The sequence below is a fragment of the Barbus barbus genome, assembly GCF_936440315.1.
Source record: "Barbus barbus genome assembly, chromosome: 36".
NCBI lineage: Eukaryota > Metazoa > Chordata > Actinopteri > Cypriniformes > Cyprinidae > Barbus > Barbus barbus.
This window is the reverse complement of record NC_136714.1, coordinates 12,599,552-12,619,940: the sequence shown is the minus strand read 5'-3', so window position 1 is coordinate 12,619,940 and position 20,389 is coordinate 12,599,552.

Here is a 20,389-nt window from a genome sequence, read left to right as displayed (position 1 = left end):
CCGCAGGTTCCAATGTGCGTGCCAATTTTCGAGAGTTTTCGGGCACGTTAAGGCCCCCAAAAGTGCCCGGATGATTGAAATAAAATAAAAAAAAAAAAAAAAAATAAAAAATAAATATAGCTGCAAGCAGCGATGACGGGCCCAAGCCGTCAGCATACGCCACCCCGGTGGCATCGATAAAACGGTGCCCAGCGAGCACACGCATCACAGTAACCCTCTGGCAGTTTGGTTTTAAGGGATACGGCAATTAAAGGGTTAATCCAAACCATCAACTCTGTGAAACACACACACACACAGAACAACATATAAAACTTTAAATTCTGTGAAAATATATTTTTCATTGGTAGTTCATGTTAGTTAATGCATTTACAAATGCTAACAAATGAGAAATTATTATAGTTACCAAAGGTTTTAATGATTTATAAGCATTTTTTAATGATTTATTTTTCCATTAACTAGCATTAATAATTTTTTCTAACACAAATGAATAAAGTAAAAAATATATTGTTAATATTTAATGTTATTTGTGAATTAACCAATGTTAAAAAACAACATTATTTAACTGTTGTTAATTTACATCATTAATAAATATATACCATTTAATGTTGATCAAAATCAATTCCAAAATGTGTTAATATATTATTACATTTTAATGTTTTATCTTTTGAACATGACTATTTTTCTAATATTACAAATATTTTGTTCATTGTTAGTTCATTGTAAGTTCATACTATCAATGAAGAATTAACATGCTGTAAAAAATATATTTTTCATTGTTAGTTCATGTTAATTAATGCCTTCCCTACTGTTAACAAATGAGACTTAATTATAAAGTGTTATCAAAACCTTTAATGCTTTATAAGCATTTTTTAAGGATTTTATTGAGATGTTTAAACAGACCCTCTCTCTCTCTCCCCCTCCACACTCACTGAACTCACACAGTCAGTCACTCACCCAGTCACCTACCGCACACATTAGAAGCACAGAGACAGGAGATCTCTGATAGTTTTAAAATGTTCTCCTCCGCATAGTGTATTGTAAATTCATGAATTAATCACATATCCTCAGACTGTCTTGTTCTGTGTATGTAATTTTTTATGAAGTGTTTGGAAGCTGCTCTTAAAAGAAAAAAAAAAAAAAAAGTTTTCTCTTTTTTACTGTAACTTTAATAAATTGCCATTAAAACGCAGTTCAAGATATCCTAAATCTGTCTGCAATTAGCATCTTCAGTATTTTGGCATCGTGAGAAAAAATATTTGGTGTGATTTCCGTGTTTCTGATTGGAGGAGTATGAATTTGTTTACAGCGCGTTTAAAAAAAAAAAAACCCACATTAAAATAAATATAGCCGACTTCCTGTTGGTCGTAGCTAATGACTGTAAATTAGAAAGTTGTCCGGATTAATAAGAACAATTTATGTACCGAGTTTGGTGTCTGTAGCTATCATTATATATATATATATATATATATATAAAATCATTAATAATTATATACCATTTAATATTGATCAATATTAATTCCAAAATGTGTTAATATATTATTAAATTTTAAAGTTTATCTTTTGAACATGACTATTTTTCTAACATTAAAAAGATTAATAAATGCTTTAAAAAAAATTGTTCTTTGTTAGTTCATACTATCATGGAAGAATTAACATGCTGTAAAAATATATTTTTCATTGTTAGTTCAGTTAATTAATGCATTTCCTAATGTTAAGAAATGAGACCTTATTATAAAGTGTTATAAAAATCTTTAATGATTTATAAGCATTTTTTTAAGATTTTAAAAAACAGACCCTCTCTCTCTCTTTCTCTCTCTCACCCACTGCCTCAATCCACACAGTCACTGACAGCCCACCCCACCCCCACCCCTCAATCAGAGGCAGACTGGCAGGAGCTCTCACTCAGCAGTTTAATAACTCTCTGATAGTTTTTTAATTTTCTGCTCTCCATAGTGTATTGTAAATTCATGAAATTAATCACATATCCTCAGACTGTATTGTTATGTGCATGTAATTTTTTATGAAGTGTTTGGAAGCTGCTCTTAAAAGATAAAAAAAAAAAAAAAAATCTATTTTTTACAGTAACTTTAATAAATTGCCATTAAATCATCGTTCAAGATATCCTAAATCCGTCCGCAATTTAGCATCTTCAGTATTTTGGCATCATGAGAAAAAATGTTTGGTGTGATTTACGTGTTTCTGTTTGGAGGAGTATGAATTTGTTTACAGCCTGTTTTAAAAAAAAACCCACTTTAAAATAAATATAGCCGACTTCCTGTTGGTCGTAGCTAATGACTGTAAATTAGAAAGTTGTCCGGATTAATAAGAACAATTTATGTACCGAGTTTGGTGTCTGTAGCTAAAACTAACCCCCCCATTTTTGACAAAAGGTGGCGCTATAGAGTGCCTCTTCCACGCCCGTTTATGAGCTTTTTCCAGTGTCTAACTATCATTAATACTGATATGTGTGTTGAGTTTCATGACATTCTAAACATGTTATCTGCCTCAAAATCACCAGAAACGAATTTTCAACTTTGACACGTTGCCATGGCAACATAATTTTAGATATCAATATTCCCTTCACAGTTTTACATCGGCCGTGTTTTGACATTATTCTGGTGAAGTTTGAAGCAAATCGAGTAAAAATAAGATGCTGAATTCAAAGCATTTTGAAAACGACACACTTCCTGCAGCCAGTTGGTGGCGCTATAACTTTCAGTCATAATAGTCACATCTATCCGATCGGCATCATACAACGAACAAACCACTGAAGTTTGATCTACATCATACAATGTATGTGGACGTTATTAGGCATTTCCTGGGTCTCATTTTTCGCCATAACTTCATCGCCTCGCCACGGGCAAACCGTTCGACATATCAAAAATATCTTCGCAATTTAGCGTCCCCAATGTCTTGAGATCATGTTCACCGAGTTTGGTGGCAATCGTATGGAAATCCTCAGAGGAGTATATCAAATTCCAGAGCATGCGCTTTTTAAACAGCCCTGAATAGCCGACTTCCTGTTGGGCGGAGCCCAAGACATGCAGCGTGAAAGTTGTTCGGCTCAATGAGTTCTATATGTGTACCGAGTTTCATATGAATACGTGCAAGTATGTGTGAGCTATACATCAAGCTTTCTGACAATCTTCCAGGGGGCGCCGTAGAGCCCCTGTGCCACGCCCGGGTCCCAGCGTCTGTGGCGTCCTAATGGCCGCAGGTTCCAATGTGCGTGCCAATTTTCAAGAGTTTTCGGGCACGTTAAGGCCCCCAAAAGTACCCGGATATTCGAAATAAAAAATAATAAAAAAAATAATAATCCTTAGAAGAACAATAGGGCCCTGCGCCTTACTGGCTTGGGCCCTAAATATAGCTGCGAGCAGCGATGACGGGCCCAAGCCGTCAGCATACGCCATCCCGGTGGCATCGATAAAACGGTGCCCAGCGAGCACACACATTACAGTAACCCTCTGGCAGTTTGGTTTTAAGGGATACGGCAATTAAAGGGTTATTCCAAACCATCAACTCTGTGAAACACACACACACAGAACAACATATAAAACTTTAAATTCTGTGAAAATATATTTTTCATTGGTAGTTGATGTTAGTTAATGCATTTACTAATGCTAACAAATGAGAAATTATTATAGTTACCAAAGGTTTTAATGATTTATAAGCATTTTTTAATGATTTATTTTTCCATTAACTAACATGAATAATTTATTCTAACACAAATGAATAAAGTAAAACATATATTGTTAATATTTAATGTTATTTGTGAATTAACCAATGTTAAAAACAACATTATTTAACTGTTGTTAATTTACATCATTAATAAATATATACCATTTAATGTTTATCAAAATCAATTCCAAAATGTGTTAATATATTATTACATTTTAAAGTTTTATCTTTTGAACATGACTATTTTTCTAATATTAAAAATATTTTGTTCATTGTAAGTTCATACTATCAATGAAGAATTAACATGCTGTAAAAAATATATTTTTCATTGTTAGTTCATGTTAATTAATGCATTCCCTACTGTTAACAAAAGAGACTTAATTATAAAGTGTTATCAAAACCTTTAATGCTTTATAAGCATTTTTTAAGGATTTTATTGAGAAGTTTAAACAGACCCTCTCTCTCTCTCTCTCTCTCTCTCCCCCTCCACACTCACTGAACTCACACAGTCAGTCACCCACCCAGTCACCCACCGCACACATTAGAAGCACAGAGACAGGAGAACTCTGATAGTTTTAATTTTCTGCTCTCCATAGTGTATTGTAAATTCATGAAATTAATCACATATCTCAGACTGTCTTGTTCTGTGTATGTAATTTTTTATGAAGTGTTTGGAAGCTGCTCTTTAAAGATAAAAAAAAAAAGTGTTCTTTTTTACTGTAACTTTAATAAATTGCCATTAAATCACCGTTCAAGATATCCTAAATCAGTCCGCAATGTAGCATCTTCAGTATCTTGGAAGCATGTGAAAAAATGTTTGGTGTGAATTTTTGGTTTCTGCTTGAAGGAGTATGAATTTGTTTACAGCCCGTTTAAAAAAAAAAAAAACACATAAAAAAAAAAATAGCCGATTTCCTGTTGGTCGTAGCTAATGACTGTAAATTAGAAAGTTGTCCGGATTAATAAGAACAATTTATGTACCGAGTTTGGTGTCTGTAGCTATCATTATATATATATATATATATATATATATATATAATCATTAATAATTATATACCATTTAATGTTGATCAATATTAATTCCAAAATGTGTTTATATATTATTACATTTTAAAGTTTATCTTTTGAACATGACTAATTTTCTAACATTAAAAAGATTAATAAATGCTTTAAAAAAATTGTTCTTTGTTAGTTCATACTATCATGGAAGAATTAACATGCTGTAAAAATATATTTTTCATTGTTAGTTCACGTTAATTAATGCATTTCCTAATGTTAAGAATTGAGACCTTATTATAAAGTGTTATCAAAATCTTTAATGATTTATAAGCATTTTTTAAAGATTTAAAAAAACAGACCCTCTCTCTCTCTTTCTCTCTCTCACCCACTGGCTCAATCCACACAGTCACTCACACAGTCACTCACACCCCACCCCACCCCCACCCCTCACTCAGCTGCAGGCTGACAGGGATCTCTCACTCAGAAGCAGTCTAAGTCTAACTCTCTGATAGTTTTCAAATTTTCTCCTCTGCATAGTGTATTGTAAATTCATGAAATTAATCACATATCCTCAGACTGTATTGTTCTGTGTATGTAATTTTTTATGAAGTGTTTGGAAGCTGCTCTTAAAAGATAAAAAAAAAAAAGAAATGATCTTTTTTACTGTAACTTTAATAAATTGCCATTAAATCATCGTTCAAGATATCCTAAATCCGTCCGCAATTTAGCATCTTCAGTATTTTGGCATCATGATAAAAAATGTTTGGTGTGATTTCCGTGTTTCTGCTTGGAGGAGTATTAATTTGTTTACAGCCCGTTTTTAAAAAAAACCCACATTAAAATAAATATAGCCGACTTCCTGTTGGTCGTAGCTAATGACTGTAAATTAGAAAGTTGTCCGGATTAATTAGAACAATTTATGTACCGAGTTTGGGGTCTGTAGCTAAAACTAACCCCCTCATTTTTGACAAAAGGTGGCGCTATAGAGTGCCTCTTCCACGCCCGTATATGAGCTTTTTCCAGTGTCTAACTATCATTAATACTCATATGTGTGTTGAGTTTCATGACATTCTAAACATGTTATCTGCCTCAAAATCACCAGAAACGAATTTTCAACTTTGACACGTTGCCATGGCAACATAATTTTAGATATCAATATTCCCTTCACAGTTTTACATCGGCCGTGTTTTGACATTATTCTGGTGAAGTTTGAAGCAAATCGAGTAAAAATAAGATGCTGAATTCAAAGCATTTTGAAAACGACACACTTCCTGCAGCCAGTTGGTGGCGCTATAACTTTCAGTCATAATAGTCACATCTATCCGATCGGCATCATACAAAGAACAAATCACTGAAGTTTGATCTACATCATACAATGTATGTGGACGTTATTAGGCATTTCCTGGGTCTCATTTTTCGCCATAACTTCATCGCCTCGCCACGGGCAAACCGTTCGACATATCAAAAATATCTTCGCAATTTAGCGTCCCCAATGTCTTGAGATCATGTTCACCGAGTTTGGTGGCAATCGTATGGAAATCCTCAGAGGAGTATATCAAATTCCAGAGCATGCGCTTTTTAAACAGCCCTGAATAGCCGACTTCCTGTTGGGCGGAGCCTATGACATGCTGCGCGGAAGTTGTTCGGCTCAATGAGTTCTATATGTGTACCGAGTTTCATATGAATACGTGCAAGTATGTGTGAGCTATACATCAAGTTTTCTGACAATTTTCCAGGGGGCGCCGTAGAGCCCCTGTGCCACGCCCGGGTCCCAGCCTCAGCGGCGTCCTAATGGCCGCAGGTTCCAATGTGCGTGCCAATTTTCGAGAGTTTTCGGGCACGTTAAGGCCCCCAAAAGTGCCCGGATGATTGAAATAAAAAAAAAAAAAAAAAAAAAAAAAAAAAAAAAAAAATATAGCTGCGAGCAGCGATGACGGGCCCAAGCCGCCAATGCATACGCCACCCCGGTGGCATCGATAAAACGGTGCCCAGCGAGCACAAGCATCACAGTAACCCTCTGGCAGTTTGGTTTTAAGGGATACGGCAATTAAAGGGTTAATCCAAACCATCAACTCTGTGAAACACACACACAGAACAACATATAAAACTTTAAATTCTGTGAAAATATATTTTTCATTGGTAGTTGATGTTAGTTAATGCATTTACTAATGCTAACAAATGAGAAATTATTATAGTTACCAAAGGTTTTAATGATTTATAAGCATTTTTTAATGATTTATTTTTCCATTAACTAACATGAATAATTTTTTTCTAACACAAATGAATAAAGTAAAAAATATATTGTTAATATTTAATGTTATTTGTGAATTAACCAATGTTAAAAAACAACATTATTTAACTGTTGTTAATTTACATCATTAATAAATATATACCATTTAATGTTGATCAAAATCAATTCCAAAATGTGTTAATATATTATTACATTTTAAAGTTTTATCTTTTGAACATGACTATTTTTCTAATATTAAAAATATTTTGTTCATTGTTAGTTCATTGTAAGTTCATACTATCAATGAAGAATTAACATGCTGTAAAAAATATATTTTTCATTGTTAGTACATGTTAATTAATGCATTCCCTACTGTTAACAATTGAGACTTAATTATAAAGTGTTATCAAAACCTTTAATGCTTTATAAGCATTTTTTAAGGATTTTATTGAGAAGTTTAAACAGACCCTCTCTCTCTCTCTCTCTCTCTCTCTCTCTCTCCCCCTCCACACTCACTGAACTCACACAGTCAGTCACTCACCCAGTCACCCACCGCACACATTAGAAGCACAGTGACAGGAGAACTCTAAGTTTTAAATTTTTCTCCTCCGCATAGTGTATTGTAAATTCATGAAATTAAGCACATATCCTCACACTGTATTGTTCTGTGTATGTAATTTTTTATGAAGTGTTTGGAAGCTGCTCTTAAAAGATAAAAAAAAAAAGTTTTCTCTTTTTTCTGTAACTTTAATAAATTGCCATTAAAACACCGTTCAAGATATCCTAAATCCGTCCGCAATTTAGCATCTTCAGTATTTTGGCGTCATGACAAAAAATGTTTGGTGTGATTTCCGTGTTTCTGTTTGGAGGAGTATGAATTTGTTTACAGCCCGTTTAAAAAAACAAAAAACCCACATTAAAATAAATATAGCCGACTTCCTGTTGGTCGTAGCTAATGACTGTAAATTAGAAAGTTGTCCGGATTAATAAGAACAATTTATGTACCGAGTTTGGTGTCTGTAGCTATCATTATATATATATATAATCATTAATAATTATATACCATTTAATGTTGTTCAATATTAATTCCAAAATGTGTTAATATATTATTAAATTTTAAAGTTTATCTTTTAAACATGACTATTTTTCTAACATTAAAAAGATTAATAAATGCTTTTAAAAAAATGTTCTTTGTTAGTTCATACTATCATGGAAGAATTAACATGCTGTAAAAATATATTTTTCATTGTTAGTTCACGTTAAATAATGCATTTCCTAATGTTAAGAAATGAGACCTTATTATAAAGTGTCATCAAAATCTTTAATGATTTATAAGCATTTTTTTTAAGATTTTAAAAAACAGACCCTCTCTCTCTTTCTCTCTCTCACCCACTGCCTCAATCCACATAGTCACTCACAGCCCACCCCACCCCACCCCCACCCCTCACTCAGATGCAGGCTGGCAGGGATCTCTCACTCAGAAGCAGTCTTAACAGCTCTCTGATAGTTTTTTAATTTTCTCCTAAGCATAGTGCATTGTAAATTCATGAAATTAATCACATATCCTCAGACTGTATTGTTCTGTGTATGTAATTTTTTATGAAGTGTTTGGAAGCTGCTCTTAAAAGAAAAAAAAAAAATAATAATTCTCTTTTTTACTGTAACTTTAATAAATTGCCATTAAATCATCTTTCAAGATATCCTAAATCCATCCGCAATTTAGCATCTTCAGTATTTTGGCATCATGAGAAAAAATGTTTGGTGTGATTTCCGTGTTTCTGCTTGGAGGAGTATTAATTTGTTTACAGCCTGTTTTTAAAAAAAACCCACATTAAAATAAATATAGCCGACTTCCTGTTGGTCGTAGCTAATGACTGTAAATTAGAAAGTTGTCCGGATTAATAAGAACAATTTATGTACCGAGTTTGGTGTCTGTAGCTAAAACTAACCCCCCCATTTTTGACAAAAGGTGGCGCTATAGAGTGCCTCTTCCACGCCCGTTTATGAGCTTTTTCCAGTGTCTAACTATCATTAATACTCATATGTGTGTTGAGTTTCATGACATTCTAAACATGTTATCTGCCTCAAAATCACCAGAAACGAATTTTCAACTTTGACACGTTGCCATGGCAACATACTTTTAGATATCAATATTCCCTTCACAGTTTTACATCGGCCGTGTTTTGACATTATTCTGGTGAAGTTTGAAGCAAATCGAGTAAAAATAAGATGCTGAATTCAAAGCATTTTGAAAATGACACACTTCCTGCAGCCAGTTGGTGGCGCTATAACTTTCAGTCATAATAGTCACATCTATCCGATCGGCATCATACAACGAACAAACCACTGGAGTTTGATCTACATCATACAATGTATGTGGACGTTATTAGGCATTTCCTGGGTCTCATTTTTCGCCATAACTTCATCGCCTCGCCACGGGCAAACCGTTCGACATATCAAAAATATCTTCGCAATTTAGCGTCCCCAATGTCTTGAGATCATGTTCACCGAGTTTGGTGGCAATCGTATGGAAATCCTCAGAGGAGTATATCAAATTCCAGAGCATGCGCTTTTTAAACAGCCCTGAATAGCCGACTTCCTGTTGGGCGGAGCCTAAAACATGCAGCGTGAAAGTTGTTCAGCTCAATGAGTTCTATATGTGTACCGAGTTTCATATGAATACGTGCAAGTATGTGTGAGCTATACATCAAGCTTTCTGACAATTTTCCAGGGGGCGCCGTAGAGCCCCTGTGCCCCGCCCGGGTCCCAGCCTCAGCGGCGTCCTAATGGCCGCAGGTTCCAATGTGCGTGCCAATTTTCAAGAGTTTTCGGGCACGTTAAGGCCCCCAAAAGTACCCGGATAGTCGAAATAAAAAATAATAAAAAAAAAAAAAAAAAAAAAAATAATAATCCTTAGAAGAACAATAGGGCCCTGCGCCTTACTGGCTTGGGCCCTAATAATAATCCTTAGAAGAACAATAGGGCCCTGCGCCTTACTGGCTTGGGCCCTAAATATAGCTGCGAGCAGCGATGACGGGCCCAAGCCGTCAGCATACGCCACCCCCGGTGGCATCGATAAAACGGTGCCCAGCGAGCACAAGCATCACAGTAACCCTCTGGCAGTTTGGTTTTAAGGGATACGGCAATTAAAGGGTTAATCCAAACCATCAACTCTGTGAAACACACACACACAGAACAACATATAAAACTTTAAATTCTGTGAAAATATATTTTTCATTGGTAGTTGATGTTAGTTAATGCATTTACTAATGCTAACAAATGAGAAATTATTATAGTTACCAAAGGTTTTAATGATTTATAAGCATTTTTTAATGATTTATTTTTCCATTAACTAACATTAATAATTTTTTCTAACACAAATGAATAAAGTAAAAAATATATTGTTAATATTTAATGTTATTTGTGAATTAACCAATGTTAAAAAACAACATTATTTAACTGTTGTTAATTTACATCATTAATAAATATATACCATTTAATGTTGATCAAAATCAATTCCAAAATGTGTTAACATATTATTACATTTTAAAGTTTTATCTTTTGAACATGACTATTTTTCTAATATTAAAAATATTTTGTTCATTGTTAGCTCATTGTAAGTTCATACTATCAATGAAGAATTAACATGCTGTAAAAAATATATTTTTCATTGTTAGTACATGTTAATTAATGCATTCCCTACTGTTAACAATTGAGACTTAATTATAAAGTGTTATCAAAACCTTTAATGCTTTATAAGCATTTTTTAAGGATTTTATTGAGAAGTTTAAACAGACCCTCTCTCTCTCTCTCTCTCTCCCCCTCCACACTCACTGAACTCACACAGTCAGTCAGTCACTCACCCAGTCACCTACCGCACACATTAGAAGCACAGAGACAGGAGATCTCTAAGTTTTAAATTTTCTCCTAAGCATAGTGTCTTGTAAATTCATGAAATTAATCACATATCCTCAGACTGTATTGTTCTGTGTATGTAATTTTTTATGAAGTGTTTGGAAGCTGCTCTTAAAAGATAAAAAAAAAAAGTTTTCTCTTTTTTCTGTAACTTTAATAAATTGCCATTAAAACACCGTTCAAGATATCCTAAATCCGTCCGCAATTTAGCATCTTCAGTATTTTGGCGTCATGACAAAAAATGTTTGGTGTGATTTCCGTGTTTCTGTTTGGAGGAGTATGAATTTGTTTACAGCCCGTTTAAAAAAACAAAAAACCCACATTAAAATAAATATAGCCGACTTCCTGTTGGTCGTAGCTAATTAGAAAGTTGTCCGGATTAATAAGAACAATTTATGTACCGAGTTTGGTGTCTGTAGCTATCATTATATATATATATATAATCATTAATAATTATATACCATTTAATGTTGTTCAATATTAATTCCAAAATGTGTTAATATATTATTAAATTTTAAAGTTTATCTTTTAAACATGACTATTTTTCTAACATTAAAAAGATTAATAAATGCTTTTAAAAAAAATGTTCTTTGTTAGTTCATACTATCATGGAAGAATTAACATGCTGTAAAAATATATTTTTCATTGTTAGTTCACGTTAAATAATGCATTTCCTAATGTTAAGAAATGAGACCTTATTATAAAGTGTCATCAAAATCTTTAATGATTTATAAGCATTTTTTTAAAGATTTTAAAAAACAGACCCTCTCTCTCTTTCTCTCTCTCACCCACTGCCTCAATCCACACAGTCACTCACACCCCACCCCACCCCCACCCCTCACTCAGATGCAGGCTGGCAGGGATCTCTCACTCAGAAGCAGTCTTAACAGCTCTCTGATAGTTTTTTAATTTTCTCCTAAGCATAGTGCATTGTAAATTCATGAAATTAATCACATATCCTCAGACTGTATTGTTCTGTGTATGTAATTTTTTATGAAGTGTTTGGAAGCTGCTCTTAAAAGAAAAAAAAATAATAATAATTCTCTTTTTTACTGTAACTTTAATAAATTGCCATTAAATCATCTTTCAAGATATCCTAAATCCGTCCGCAATTTAGCATCTTCAGTATTTTGGCATCATGAGAAAAAATGTTTGGTGTGATTTCCGTGTTTCTGCTTGGAGGAGTATTAATTTGTTTACAGCCTGTTTTAAAAAAAAACCCACATTAAAATAAATATAGCCGACTTCCTGTTGGTTGTAGCTAATGACTGTAAATTAGAAAGTTGTCCGGATTAATAAGAACAATTTATGTACCGAGTTTGGTGTCTGTAGCTAAAACTAACCCCCCCATTTTTGACAAAAGGTGGCGCTATAGAGTGCCTCTTCCACGCCCGTTTATGAGCTTTTTCCAGTGTCTAACTATCATTAATACTGATATGTGTGTTGAGTTTCATGACATTCTAAACATGTTATCTGCCTCAAAATCACCAGAAACGAATTTTCAACTTTGACACGTTGCCATGGCAACATACTTTTAGATATCAATATTCCCTTCACAGTTTTACATCGGCCGTGTTTTGACATTATTCTGGTGAAGTTTGAAGCAAATCGAGTAAAAATAAGATGCTGAATTCAAAGCATTTTGAAAATGACACACTTCCTGCAGCCAGTTGGTGGCGCTATAACTTTCAGTCATAATAGTCACATCTATCCGATCGGCATCATACAACGAACAAACCACTGGAGTTTGATCTACATCATACAATGTATGTGGACGTTATTAGGCATTTCCTGGGTCTCATTTTTCACCATAACTTCATCGCCTCGCCACGGGCAAACCGTTCGACATATCAAAAATATCTTCGCAATTTAGCGTCCCCAATGTCTTGAGATCATGTTCACCGAGTTTGGTGGCAATCGTATGGAAATCCTCAGAGGAGTATATCAAATTCCAGAACATGCGCTTTTTAAACAGCCCTGAATAGCCGACTTCCTGTTGGGCGGAGCCTATGAAATGCTGCGCGGAAGTTGTTAAGGGATACGGCAATTAAAGGGTTAATCCAAACCATCAACTCTGTGAAACACACACACACACAGAACAACATATAAAACTTTAAATTCTGTGAAAATATATTTTTCATTGGTAGTTCATGTTAGTCAATGCATTTACTAATGCTAACAAATGAGAAATTATTATAGTTACCAAAGGTTTTAATGATTTATAAGCATTTTTTAATGATTTATTTTTCCATTAACTAACATGAATAATTTTTTCTAACACAAATGAATAAAGTAAAAAATATATTGTTAATATTTAATGTTATTTGTGAATTAACCAATGTTAAAAAACAACATTATTTAACTGTTGTTAATTTACATCATTAATAAATATATACCATTTAATGTTTATCAAAATCAATTCCAAAATGTGTTAATATATTATTACATTTTAATGTTTTATCTTTTGAACATGACTATTTTTCTAATATTACAAATATTTTGTTCATTGTTAGTTCATTGTAAGTTCATACTATCAATGAAGAATTAACATGCTGTAAAAAATATATTTTTCATTGTTAGTTCACGTTAATTAATGCATTCCCTACTGTTAACAAATGAGACTTAATTATAAAGTGTTATCAAAACCTTTAATGCTTTATAAGCATTTTTTAAGGATTTTATTGAGAAGTTTAAACAGACCCTCTCTCTCTCTCTCTCTCTCTCTCTCTCTCTCTCTCTCTCTCTCTCTCTCTCTCCCCCTCCACACTCACTGAACTCACACAGTCAGTCACCCACCCAGTCACCCACCGCACACATTAGAAGCACAGTGACAGGATATCTCTGATAAGTTTTAAATTTTCTCCTCTGCATAGTGTATTGTAAATTCATGAAATTAATCACATATCTCAGACTGTCTTGTTCTGTGTATGTAATTTTTTATGAAGTGTTTGGAAGCTGCTCTTAAAAGAAAAAAAAATAAAGTTTTCTCTTTTTTACTGTAACTTTAATAAGTTGCCATTAAAACACTGTTCAAGATATCCTAAATCCATCCACAATTTAGCATCTTCAGTATTTTGGCATCATGAGAAAAAATGTTTGGTGTGATTTCTGTGTTTCTGCTTGAAGGAGTATGAATTTGTTTACAGCCTGTTTAAAAAAAAAACCACATTAAAATAAATATAGCCGACTTCCTGTTGGTCGTAGCTAATGACTGTAAATTAGAAAGTTGTCCGGCTTAATAAGAACAATTTATGTACCGAGTTTGGTGTCTGTAGCTATCAATATATATATATATATATATAAACATTAATAATTATATACCATTTAATGTTGATCAATATTAATTCCAAAATGTGTTAATATATTATTAAATTTTAAAGTTTATCTTTTGAACATGACTATTTTTCTAACATTAAAAAGATTAATAAATGCTTTAAAAAAAATAGTTCTTTGTTAGTTCATACTATCATGGAAGAATTAACATGCTGTAAAAATATATTTTTCATTGTTAGTTCAGTTAATTAATGCATTTCCTAATGTTAAGAAATGAGACCTTATTATAAAGTGTTATAAAAATCTTTAATGATTTATAAGCATTTTTTTAAGATTTTAAAAAACAGACCCTCTCTCTCTCTTTCTCTCTCTCACCCACTGCCTCAATCCACACAGTCACTGACAGCCCACCCCACCCCCACCCCTCACTCAGATGCAGGCTGGCAAGAGCTCTCACTCAGCAGTCTAACAGCTTTCTGATAGTTTTAAAATTTTCTCCTAAGCATAGTGTATTGTAAATTCATGAAATTAATCACATATCCTCAGACTGTATTGTTCTGTGTATGTAATTTTTTATGAAGTGTTTGGAAGCTGCTCTTAAAAGATAAAAAAAAAAAAGTTTTCTCTTTTTTCTGTAACTTTAATAAATTGCCATTAAAACACCGTTCAAGATATCCTAAATCCGTCCGCAATTTAGCATCTTCAGTATTTTGGCATCATGATAAAAAATGTTTGGTGTGATTTCCGTGTTTCTGTTTGGAGGAGTATGAATTTGTTTACAGCCCGTTTAAAAAAACAAAAAACCCACATTAAAATAAATATAGCCGACTTCCTGTTGGTCGTAGCTAATGACTGTAAATTAGAAAGTTGTCCGGATTAATAAGAACAATTTATGTACCGAGTTTGGTGTCTGTAGCTATCATTATATATATATATATAATCATTAATAATTATATACCATTTAATGTTGTTCAATATTAATTCCAAAATGTGTTAATATATTATTAAATTTTAAAGTTTATCTTTTAAACATGACTATTTTTCTAACATTAAAAAGATTAATAAATGCTTTTAAAAAAAATGTTCTTTGTTAGTTCATACTATCATGGAAGAATTAACATGCTGTAAAAATATATTTTTCATTGTTAGTTCACGTTAAATAATGCATTTCCTAATGTTAAGAAATGAAACCTTATTATAAAGTGTCATCAAAATCTTTAATGATTTATAAGCATTTTTTTTAAGATTTTAAAAAACAGACCCTCTCTCTCTTTCTCTCTCTCACCCACTGCCTCAATCCACACAGTCACTCACAGCCCACCCCACCCCACCCCCACCCCTCACTCAGATGCAGGCTGGCAGGGATCTCTCACTCAGAAGCAGTCTTAACAGCTCTCTGATAGTTTTTTAATTTTCTCCTAAGCATAGTACATTGTAAATTCATGAAATTAATCACATATCCTCAGACTGTATTGTTCTGTGTATGTAATTTTTTATGAAGTGTTTGGAAGCTGCTCTTAAAAGAAAAAAAAATAATAATAATTCTCTTTTTTACTGTAACTTTAATAAATTGCCATTAAATCATCTTTCAAGATATCCTAAATCCGTCCGCAATTTAGCATCTTCAGTATTTTGGCATCATGAGAAAAAATGTTTGGTGTGATTTCCGTGTTTCTGCTTGGAGGAGTATTAATTTGTTTACAGCCTGTTTTTAAAAAAAACCCACATTAAAATAAATATAGCCGACTTCCTGTTGGTCGTAGCTAATGACTGTAAATTAGAAAGTTGTCCGGATTAATAAGAACAATTTATGTACCGAGTTTGGTGTCTGTAGCTAAAACTAACCCCCCCATTTTTGACAAAAGGTGGCGCTATAGAGTGCCTCTTCCACGCCCGTTTATGAGCTTTTTCCAGTGTCTAACTATCATTAATACTCATATGTGTGTTGAGTTTCATGACATTCTAAACATGTTATCTGCCTCAAAATCACCAGAAACGAATTTTCAACTTTGACACGTTGCCATGGCAACATACTTTTAGATATCAATATTCCCTTCACAGTTTTACATCGGCCGTGTTTTGACATTATTCTGGTGAAGTTTGAAGCAAATCGAGTAAAAATAAGATGCTGAATTCAAAGCATTTTGAAAATGACACACTTCCTGCAGCCAGTTGGTGGCGCTATAACTTTCAGTCATAATAGTCACATCTATCCGATCGGCATCATACAACGAACAAACCACTGGAGTTTGATCTACATCATACAATGTATGTGGACGTTATTAGGCATTTCCTGGGTCTCATTTTTCGCCATAACTTCATCGCCTCGCCACGGGCAAACCGTTCGACATATCAAAAATATCTTCGCAATTTAGCGTCCCCAATGTCTTGAGATCATGTTCACCGAGTTTGGTGGCAATCGTATGGAAATCCTCAGAGGAGTATATCAAATTCCAGAGCATGCGCTTTTTAAACAGCCCTGAATAGCCGACTTCCTGTTGGGCGGAGCCTAAGACATGCTGCGCGGAAGTTGTTCGGCTCAATGAGTTCTATATGTGTACCGAGTTTCATATGAATACGTGCAAGTATGTGTGAGCTATACATCAAGTTTTCTGACAATTTTCCAGGGGGCGCCGTAGAGCCCCTGTGCCACGCCCGGGTCCCAGCCTCAGCGGCGTCCTAATGGCCGCAGGTTCCAATGTGCGTGCCAATTTTCGAGAGTTTTCGGGCACGTTAAGGCCCCCAAAAGTGCCCGGATGATTGAAATAAAAAAAAAAAAAAAAAAAAAAAAAAAAAAAAAAAAAAAATAATAATCCTTAGAAGAACAATAGGGCCCTGCGCCTTACTGGCTTGGGCCCTAATAATCCTTAGAAGAACAATAGGGCCCTGCGCCTTACTGGCTTGGGCCCTAATAATACTTTTATCCAGCAAGGATGCATTAAATTGATCAAAAGTGACAAAGAATTATCTAACTATCAAAGAATTTAGGAAATGTTTCTTAAGCATCAAATCAGCATATCAGAAAGATTTCTGAAGAATCATGTGACACTGAAGAGTAATGGCTGCTGAAAATTCAGCTTTACCATCCTCACATAGATTACATAAATATATTTTTAAACATTGTTGTAATAATTTCAACAATATTACAGTTTTACTGTATTTGTGATCAAATGAATGCAGAACCCTTGCAAACCAAAAAAATCACAGCAGTGTAATATAAATGATATAACATGTTTATGAAGAGTCAGTTAATGCTCATCAGAGTCACTGAGAACTATTACAAACTTCATTTACATTGCTCACATTTATATATATATATATGCTAATTAATCTACACTGAATGTTTCAAAACCCATATGCAGATTATATATAAAATAATAGATACAGCCAGATTTACTAAACAGAACATGTTTGAGTGTCATTCAACATGTGTAACTTGCATAATAAACTTTTATTTTTCAAACAATATAGTTCACACCATTAGTTAATACTGCTGCATAAAAGACTTTAAAAGATCATGTTGATAAATTGGTTTATATTGCATTTTCGTCATATTTTCTTTAACCTTAACATGCAATGAATACGCAATTATTATGTGGGCTGAGAAACAGGCCTAACAGAACATGAAACAGCTGTGTTATTCCAAACAAACAAACAAACAAAACTTGCATTATGAATGGCAGCTGAAACATACTGTGAAGGAAACAAATGTAATCTGACACATATTTTGAATTTAATTATTAATTTATTTTTATTTTAAATCAAATTAATTCTTCCTTTGTGCACAAAACCTCACTGTACAAACACTCAACAGAAACGGGGCTGTTATCAAATTCACCTTAGCTGCAATAAATCCAAAAATAAACATGAAGTATGCTATTATGACATCATAAATATTTCAAACACAAAATATTGCACCATGAAAAGTACAAATAATTTGACAACCTTGTGGTAAACAAATGAAAATGTGTAACACCACGAGTTTTTCACTCGTTGCATTTTGTGTTTCTCACTGATTATGTTGGCATCACTGCACACTGTTATCGCATTGTTGCTTCACTACAGGAGCTTAAACTGGGCCACATGCTCGGATGTCTCAACTTTCGTGGACGGAAACATATGACCTTGCGCTCGAGGACACTCTGTACAAAGACGTCACTAGTCGGCAGACTGGCACAATCCACTTATCTGCTGCATTATTACATCTCCGCTAGATGGCGCTGCGGTGCGGCCACTATGACGCAATTACACCATTCGCTTTTTTTTTTTTTTAAGTATTTCATTATAAGCCACTTTAATCTATACTAAACGAATATGAAAAATGTTTTGCGTTGCATTCAAATCGAGATGGGTTTGTAATTACAAACAGATTATATTACAGTATTCGCATACCATCATCAAGTTATGTTTTATGAATTATTACAGTTTTTTATGACTCACTTCATACCTACAACCCTTATTACCATAAATAGACTACAACTACAAAAGGTTATTTATTAATTACCTAAAGTAAGTTCCTCTCATGTTTAAAATAACCGGCTTTATCAGTATCTGTGGGAATTAAGCCAGCGCATATTGTTTGTCTGAGATAAATGAATGTTTATTTGCAGTCCCCTAGCCTGATAGGACATGAATTTGTGTGCGTTTCATTGGGAGTTTGCTAAAAAGAGAAAGAAGGTGTCGTGTATAGGTCGTTTAACATGAGAATGATTCGGTGGCCTCTTGCATAGACTTCACCTCCCAGCTGTTGACTTTTTGAGGCTATTAGTGTTTGTGGAGTTGTTCCCACCTGTTTGGGGTCATGACCTCTATCAGCATTCCAGAGCACCGAGGTGTGACCTTTTGTGGTAGAGCCATAAACCAAATTTACACAAAAGCCTCCGTCGGGAAAGATCTCATGATGCTCTTTAAAAGTTGTAAAACATCTATCAAAGCGTTCAAATGAGGAAACGTGCCGTAAAGGAGCTCTGTGTGAAGAGCATTAGACAGAATGCAGCTCGGCTGAAATGCAGTGTAGGCTGCGTCGGGGATGACCTTGAATACAAGGTCGCGTGCGTTCTCAATGACACTAGCGCTTCCTGTTTCTTTTTTAATCCTTTCTCTTGCAGCACGCCGTTGCTTCCACACATGCTCAGCGCACATGCACGCATTTTGTTCTTATTAGTGTTCTTACGAATGTCTGATTATTTTTACAAAACGGACAGGTTTCAGTCACGCTGTCTGGGCTGCATTCCTAAAATGGACCACTATAGCCTAATAATTTCCTTAACACGGGACTCCGTTCTTCGAGACGCAAGGCTCTTTCTCTCAGTCCTGTGCTGTGATCAGGTTACGCGGATTGTAGTCTCTCTCTCTCCGCAGTCACTGTGAACTCTGCGCCGCTGGCTCGCAGCCCAAAACAGTTGTATGAACCAGCTGACTATGGAAGGCCTGGAGCAGCGAGTTAGGTCAGTGTCACAAGACCGAGCAGACTGACATTTTCCATGCCATCTAAAGCGATGTTTGATTTACAGGTCTGCCTACGGGACAAATGCATTTCTGTCGCGTTACTACGGACTCTTTTTTCCCCCTGAACAGGACATAGGCCTATTAAGACCACACAGGTTATATTTTAGCTTATATCATCAGCTGATATAATGTAACCTGAGCTTTTCTATATCAAGTAGTAAAACAAAAGGCCATGATGACATTAAAATGAGTTTTTTTTTATGAACAATGAGTAATAAACATATGGACTTCCAGGTAAAACACTAAAATTGCTGTAAACATGAAATAAAATGTAACATTAAGCAGTTTACATAACAGATAACAAAATAAACATGCATTACACAGAAACTTCTGGGAACGTCAGTTTACGGTTTTTCACTGTCTAAGACTTTTTTCTTTTTTACAGTAGGCTATGTTTTTACTGTGTTTACTGTAAAAATGTATTGTCCCATTAAATATTATTTGTCTCCACATATGATAACGTCCGTTAACCAATTCACAGGATGTATTGTAGAATTAGTTAATTTTAACATGAATTATTATTATTTCCCCTTATACTCATGAACATTTTTACACTGCGCGCGCACGTGAATGACTTAAACTGAGTTACATTCATATAAGCTGTCAGAATAATTCAATGCACGGTTGGCATTAAATCGCACTTAGTGCATAACAGTGCAATGAAGAGATACAAGGTAAGGAAAAACACTGTGCGAAAGCTGAATTATTTTACATAGTCACGAATCACGGCAGTTATTAATTGGCTTTGGTTTACACCACGCGCGTTACGTTTACCCCTCACAC